This window comes from Balaenoptera musculus, chromosome 4 (assembly GCF_009873245.2).
Source record: "Balaenoptera musculus isolate JJ_BM4_2016_0621 chromosome 4, mBalMus1.pri.v3, whole genome shotgun sequence".
Taxonomy (NCBI): domain Eukaryota; kingdom Metazoa; phylum Chordata; class Mammalia; order Artiodactyla; family Balaenopteridae; genus Balaenoptera; species Balaenoptera musculus.
In genome coordinates, this window is record NC_045788.1 from 20500374 (window position 1) to 20508295 (window position 7922).

Consider the following 7922-nt stretch of genomic DNA (forward strand, 5'->3'; position numbering starts at 1 on the left):
TAAATCACATGCCTAATAACTACTGGTCAGTGGCCGAACTGGGATTCAAACTCAGGCCTGTCTGGCTCCAAAGTTCTTTCTAAGGAAAAGAGCTTTGTTAAGACAGTGTGCTAAGTTCAGCTTGGAAAGGGCAGCTTGGGTTGGGGTTTGATTTGAGAACCTGATTCTCACTTGCTTCCCAGCAAGGTACCCTGAGAGCATCTACACAGTGGGGTTACTCAAGAAAAGCATTTTCTCAGAGCATGAATCTTCTAAAAGCAAGCAGGACTCAGAGGGAGGCCAGATGGAGGGCAGCAGGGTAGTGGGACTCTGCTTTAGACCCCAGGAAAAAGCTGAAGATCACCTGCCTAAGGTGAATCGCATGGCTGGCATTTGGACAAGGGCTCCTGGTTCAGGACTGTTCTTCAAACTGGCTATCCCAGTGGGTCAGAAAATGGGTTGGCTTACTGCTCTGACACATGGTTCTGAGAATTGGGGCTTGAGCAGGGGCTCCTACACTCTGAAGAATGGAGGTGTGGGCTGAGATGGATAAACCATGAGTCCCCAGTTTTAATCTTGACACTTTGAAGTTCTAATGTATATATCCTTGTGCTATGAAATCTAAGCAAATGGTTCTGCTGTGTGTGGTTTGAGAGGTATAAAACGACACATTTATTTTTCAGTAAATATACTGGAGTCAGAAAGACACACAGTAAAAATTGGCCCAGCTGTTGTCGAAAGGCCAATGTAGGATGAAAGGAAGAGGGGAGTAAAGGACAACGTCACTACAAATGGAAAATGAGTGAAGGCATCAGAAGTGGACAGATAGGGAGCCTTGGGCTTCATCCTTTGAAGTCCAGCCAGAATCTGCTGTAGGCTGAGCACTCAGCCTCCTGGGAGCTAGGTATTCCCCTCCAGGCTCAGATTCCGATTCCTACCTGAGTCCCCTGTAGGCCTCCCTTGCAAGAAAGTAACAATAAGCTGGCCATGTACGGGAGGAGACTGGGGACAAGAATGGGTTTGCCAGTTGCAAAAAGCCAGGGACTTGGGTTTTAATGGGCATGGGGGTGGGGGTGGGGGTCATTTACCCTGTGTAAGGCAGGAAGTTGAAACGGAGATGCTTGCATAAAGCCAAAATATTTGATGGACTAGTCCCTCAGTGAGAGTGTGGAATAGCCAAAATCTACCTAGAGACAACAAGAAAGTTTATTTGGCCTGGGTTCTACGTGAGTTAAAAAAAAAGGTTCTTCCCTGTTCTTTTTTTTTTTTTTTTTTAAATACTAATTGTAAAGTCTGCCGTGGGTATATAGGTGTTCAACTTTTTTCCAGATTTTATGTTTTTGGTTTTGTTTTAATTTTTTAAATTTATTATTTATTTATTATTTTTATTTTTGGCTGTGTTGGGTCTTCGTTTCTGTGTGAGGGCTTTCTCCAGTTGCGGAGAGTAGGGACCACTCTTCATCACGGTGCGCGGGCCTCTCACTATCGTGGCCTCTCTTGTTGCGGAGCAGAGGCTCCAGACGCTCAGGCTCAGTAGTTGTGGCTCACGGGCCCAGTTGCTCCGCGGCATGTGGGATCTTCCCAGACCAGGGCTCGAGCCCGTGTCCCCTGCATTGGCAGGCAGATTCTCAACCACTGCGCCACCAGGGAAGCCCCTCTTCCCTGTTCTGACTCTGGTTTGGGGTTTGAATTTATGCTGCCTGGTAGTCAATATATTAAAATAAATGCAGTCTTGAGCTTGCAATACTTATAGGCTGCTGGAAAGAAGTAAATGTAAAAGCTGTCTGGAGGGACACACCTTCAACCCAGACCAACCAGAATTCTCTGTATAAAGCCATGCCAAATGTGAGCTCATAATCCAAAATTGCAAAACACACATGAAAATAATCCACCAAAAAGCGAGCACCAGCAGAAACATACAGTCCAATTAGACTTCCAAGAGCTTCAGATAATAAAAATTATCAGATATAAACTATAAAATAAGTATGTTGAAATTAAAGAAATTTAAAAACACTTAAAAACATAAAAAAGGATAAAATGATTTTTTAAAAGATAGATTAAAAATAACCAGAGAGTAGTAGAAATTTAAAAATATAGTCATTAAAAGTAAAAAGGTAATAGAGGAGTTAAACAGCTGATTAAACACAGCTGAGGAGAGAATTAGTAAATTGGAAGATAAAGTTAAGGAAATTACCCAGGATGTATATACCACAGAACACACTGGTGGAAATTTAGAACATCAAAATAAAAATAAAATTCTAAAATCTTACAGAGAAAACAAAAACAACCATATAGATTACCTATAGAGAAACAATACAATAATCAAAATGATATCAGATGTCTCAACAACTCTGATGGAAGACAGTGATGGAACTATATCTTAGAGGCATAAGGGGAAATACTTTTGAATAAGAATTATTAACCCAGCCAACTTCATTAAAATATGAGGGCTTTAAAAACTAAAATAGTTTCACATATTATAGCCCCAAACTGGAAATAACCCAAACATCCATTGACAAGTTAATAAAAAAACAAATTGTGGTATATTCACACAATGGAATACTGCTCAACAGTAAAAGGAACAATCTCCTGATATATATAACAACATGGATGAATCTCAGACATTATGCTGAGGGACAGAAACTTGACACAGAAAATCACATACTGCATGTTTCCATTTATATGAAAGTCTAGAGAAAACCAAATCTCATCTGTAGTGATAATAAAATAGGCCAGTGGCTTGATGGGTATTGGAAGAGAAGGTGAAATAGGAAAGGGCACAAGGAATATTTCTTGGGGAGGTAAGATGGAAATGTTCTACAGTTGAGATGGTGGTTGTAAGAAAATTGCCAAAACTCAAACTCTACAATTGATATCTCTTCCTTTAAATTGTATGTAAATTTTACTTAATGAAAATGAATAAAATTGTTCTTATTCATATATTCATTCATGATTGTTTATGTGAAAATATTTAGTTTCAACCCAAACTAAAATCCCTTATTATGCCCACATGAGAAGTTAGCTGACTGACATGAAGTAAGCATGTGCTAAGGAGGCTATAATTGTTGATTGACTAGATGTTTATAAGAAATATAGGTTTAAATGATGAACAACAAAATAAATGAAATTAAAAATTCTCTAGAAGGAATCAATAGCAGAATAACAGAGGCAGAAGACCAGATAAGTGACCTGGAAGATAAAATAATGGAAATAACTACCACAGAGCAGAACAAAGAACAAAGAATGCAAAGAATTGAGAACAGTCTCAGAGACCTCTGGGACAACATTAAATGTACCAACATTCGAATTATAGGGGTCCCAGAAGAAGAAGAGAAAAAGAAAGGGACTGAGAAAATATTTAAGGAGATTAGAGTTGAAAACTTTCCTAACATGGGAAAGGAAATAGTCAATCAAGTCCAGGAAGCGCAGAGAGTCCCACACAGGATAAATCCAAGGAGAAACACACCAAGACACATATTAATTAAACTATCAAAAATTCAATACAAAGAAAAAAAATTAAAATCAGCAGGGGAGAAACAACAAATAACATACAAGGGAATTCCCATAAGGTTAACAGCTGATCTTTCAGCAGAAACTCTGCAAGCCAGAAGGGAGTGGCAGGACATATTTAAAGTGATGAAAGGGAAAAACTTACAACCAAGATTACTCTACCCAGCAAGGAACTCATTCACATTCGATGGAGAAGTTAAAACCTTTACAGACAAGCAAAAGCTAAGAGAATTCAGCACCACCAAACCAGCTTTAAAACAAATGCTAATGGAACTTCTCTAGGCAGGAAACACAAGATAAGGAAAAGACCTACAATAACAAACCCAAAACAATTAAGAAAATGGTAATAGGAACATACATATCCATAACTACCTTAAACGTAAATGGATTAAATGCTCCAGCCAAAAGACATAGACTGGCTGAATGGATAGAAAAACAAGACCCATATATATGCTGTCTACAAGAGACCCGCTTCAGACCTAGGGACACATACAGACTGAAAGTGAGGGGATGGAAAAAGATATTCCATGCAAATGGAAATCAAAAGGAATCTGGAGTGGCAATTCTCATATCAGACAAAATAGACTTTAAAACAAAGACTATTACAAGAGACAAAGAAGGACACTCCATAATGATCAAGGGATCAATCCAAGAAGAAGATATAACAATTGTAAATATTTATGCACCCAACATAGGAGCACCTCAATACATAAGGCAAATGCTAACAGCCATAATAGGGTAAATCGACAGTAACACAATCATGGTAGTGGACTTTAACACCCCACTTTCACCAATTGACAGATCATCCAAAATGAAAATAAATAAGGAAATACAAGCTTTAAATGATACATTAAACAAGATGGACTTAATTGATATTTATAGGACATTGCATCCAAAAACAACAGAATACACTTTCTTCTCAAGTGCTCATAGAACATTCTCCAGGATAGATCATATCTTGAGTCAAAAATCAAGCCTTGGTAAATTTAAGAAAATTGAAATCATATCAGGTATCTTTTCTGACCACAACACTATGAGACTAGATATCAGTTACAGGAAAAAATCTGTAAACAATACAAACACATGGAGGCTAAACAATACACTACTAAATAACCAAGAGATCACTGAGGAAGTCAAAGAGGAAATCAAAAAACACCTAGAAACAAATGACGATGAAAACATGACCACCCAAAACCTATGGGATGCAGCAAAAGCAGTTCTAAGCAGGAATTTTATAGCAATACAATCCTGCCTCAAGAAACATCTCAAATAAATAACCTAAACTTACACCTAAATCAATTAGAGAAAGAAGAAAACAAAGTTAACAGAAGAAAAGAAATCATAAAGATCAGTTCAGAAATAAATGAAAAAGAAATGAAGAAAACGACAGCAAAGATCAATAAAACTAAAAGCTGGTTCTTTGAGAAGATGACCAAAATTGATAAACCATTAGCCAGACTCATCAAGAAAAAAAGGGAGAAGACTCAAATCAGTAGATTTAGAAATGAAAAAGGAGAAGTAACAACTGATGCTGCAGAAATACAAAGGATCATGAGAGATTACTACAAGCAACTATATGCCAATAAATTGGACAACATGGAAGAAATGGACAAATTCTTAGAAAAGCACAACCTTCCGAGACTGAACCAGGAAGAAATAGAAAATATAAACAGACCAATCACAAGCACTGAAGTTGACACTGTGATGAAAAATCTTCCAACAAACAAAAGCCCAGGACCAGATGGCTTCACAGGCGAATTCTATCAAACATTTAGAGAAGAACTAACACCTATCCTTCTCAAACTCTTCCAAAATATAGCAGAGGAACACTCCCAAACTCATTCTACGAGGCCACCATCACCCTGATACCAAAACCAGACAAAGATGTCACAAAGAAAGAAAACTACAGGCCAATATCACTGATGAATATAGATGCAAAAATCCTCAACAAAATACTAGCAAAGAGAATCCAACAGCACATTAAAAGGATCATACACCATGATCAAGTGAGGATTATCCCAGGAATGCAAGGATTCTTCAATATATGCAAATCAATCAATGTGATACACCATATTAACAAACTGAAGGAGAAAAACGATATGATCATCTCAATAGATGCAGAAAAAGCTTTCAACAAGATTCAACACCTGTTTATGATAAAAACCCTCCAGAAAGTAGGCATAGTGGGAACCTACCTCAACATAATAAAGGCCATATATGGCAAACCCAGAGCCAACATTGTCCTCAGTGGTGAAAAATGGAAACCATTTCCTCTAAGATCAGGAATAAGACAAGGTTGTCCACTCTCACCACTATTACTTAACATAGTTTTGGAAGTTTTAGCCACTGCAATCAGAGAAGAAAAAGAAATAAAAGGAATCCAAATTGGAAAAGAAGAAGTAAAACTGTCACTGTTTGCAGATCACATGATACTATACATAGAGAATCCTAAAGATGCTTCCAGAAAACTACTAGAGCTAATCAATGAATTTGGTAAAGTAGCAGGATACAAAATTAATGCACAGAAATCTCCTGCATTCCTATACACTAATGATGAAAAATCTGAAAGAGAAATTAAGGAAACACTCCCATTTACCATTGCAACAAAAAGAATAAAATACCTAGGAATAAACCTACCTAGGGAGACAAAAGACCTGTATGCAGAAAACTGTAAGACACTGATGAAAGAAATTAAAGATGATACAAACAGATGGAGAGATATACCATGTTCTTGGATTGGAAGAATCAACATTGTGAAAATGACTTTACTACCCAAAGCAATCTACAGATTCAGTGCAATCCCTATCAAACTACCAATGGCATTTTTCACAGAACTAGAACAAAAAATTTCACAATTTGTATGGAAACACAAAAGACCCTGAATAGTCAAAGCAATCTTGAGAAAGAAAAACGGAGCTGGAGGAATCAGGTTCCCTGACTTCAGACTATATACAAAGGTGCAGTAATCAAGATAGTATGGTACTGGCATGAAAACAGAAATATAGATCAATGGAACAGGATAGAAAGCCCAGCGATAAACCCACGCACATATGGTCACCGTATCTTTTTTTTTTTTTTAAATATTTATTTGTTTGCACCAGGTCTTATTTATTTATTTATTTTTATATTTATTTTTGGCTGTGTTGGGTCTTCCTTTCTGTGCGAGGGGGTCACCGTATCTTTGATAAAGGAGGCAAAGGTATACAATGGAGAAAAGACAGCCTCTTCAATGAGTGGTGCTGGGAAAGCTGGACAGCTATACAAAAGAATGAAATTAGAACACTTTCTAACACCGTATACAAAAATAAACTCAAAATGTATTAAAGACCTAAATGTAAAGCCAGATACTATAAAACTCTTAGAAGAAAACAGAGGCAGAAAAGTCTATGACATAAATCACAGCAAGATCCTTTTTGACACACCTCCTAGAGAAATGGAAATAAAAACAAAAATAAACAAATGGGACCTAATGAAACTTAAAAGCTTTTGCACAGCAAAGGAAACCATAAACAAGACGAAAAGACAACTCTCAGAATGGGAGAAAATATTTGCAAATGAAGCAACTGACAAAGGATTAATCTCCAGAATTTACAAGAAGCCCATGCAGCTCAATATCAAAAAAACAAACAACTCAATCCAAACATGGGCAGAAGACCTACATAGACATTTCTCCAAAGAAGATATACAGATTTCCAACAAACACATGAAAGGATGCTCAACATCACTAATCATTAGAGAAACACACATCAAAACTACAATGAGGTATCACCTCACACCAGTCAGAATGATCGTCATCAAAAAATCTGCAAACAATAAGTGCTGGAGAGGGTGTGGAGAAAAGGGAACCCTCTTGCACTATTGGTGGGAATGTAAATTGATACAGCCACTATGGAGAACAGTATGGAGGTTCCTTAAAAGACTAAAAATAGAACTACCATATGAGCCAGCAATCCCACTACTAGGCATATACCCTGAGAAAATCATAATTCAAAAAGAGTCATGTACCACAATGTTCATTGCGGCACTATTTACAATAACCAGGACATGGAAGCAACCTAAGTGTCCATCGACAGATGAATGGATAAAGAAGATGTGGCACATATATACAATGGAATATATACATATATACTCAGCCATAAAAAGAAACGAAATTGATTTATTGGTAGTGGATGGACCTAGAGTCTGTCATACAAAGTGAAGTAAGTCAGAAAGAGAAAAACAAATACCGTGTGCTGACACATATATACGGAATCTAAAAAAAAAAAAAAAAAGGTTCTGAAGAACCTAGTGGCAGGACAGGAATAAAGACGCAGACGTAGAGAATGGACTTGAGGACACGGGGAGGGGGAAGGGTAAGCTGGGATGAAGTGAGAGAGTAACAGTGACATATGTACCCTACCAAATGTAAAATAGATAGCTAGTGGGAAGCAGCC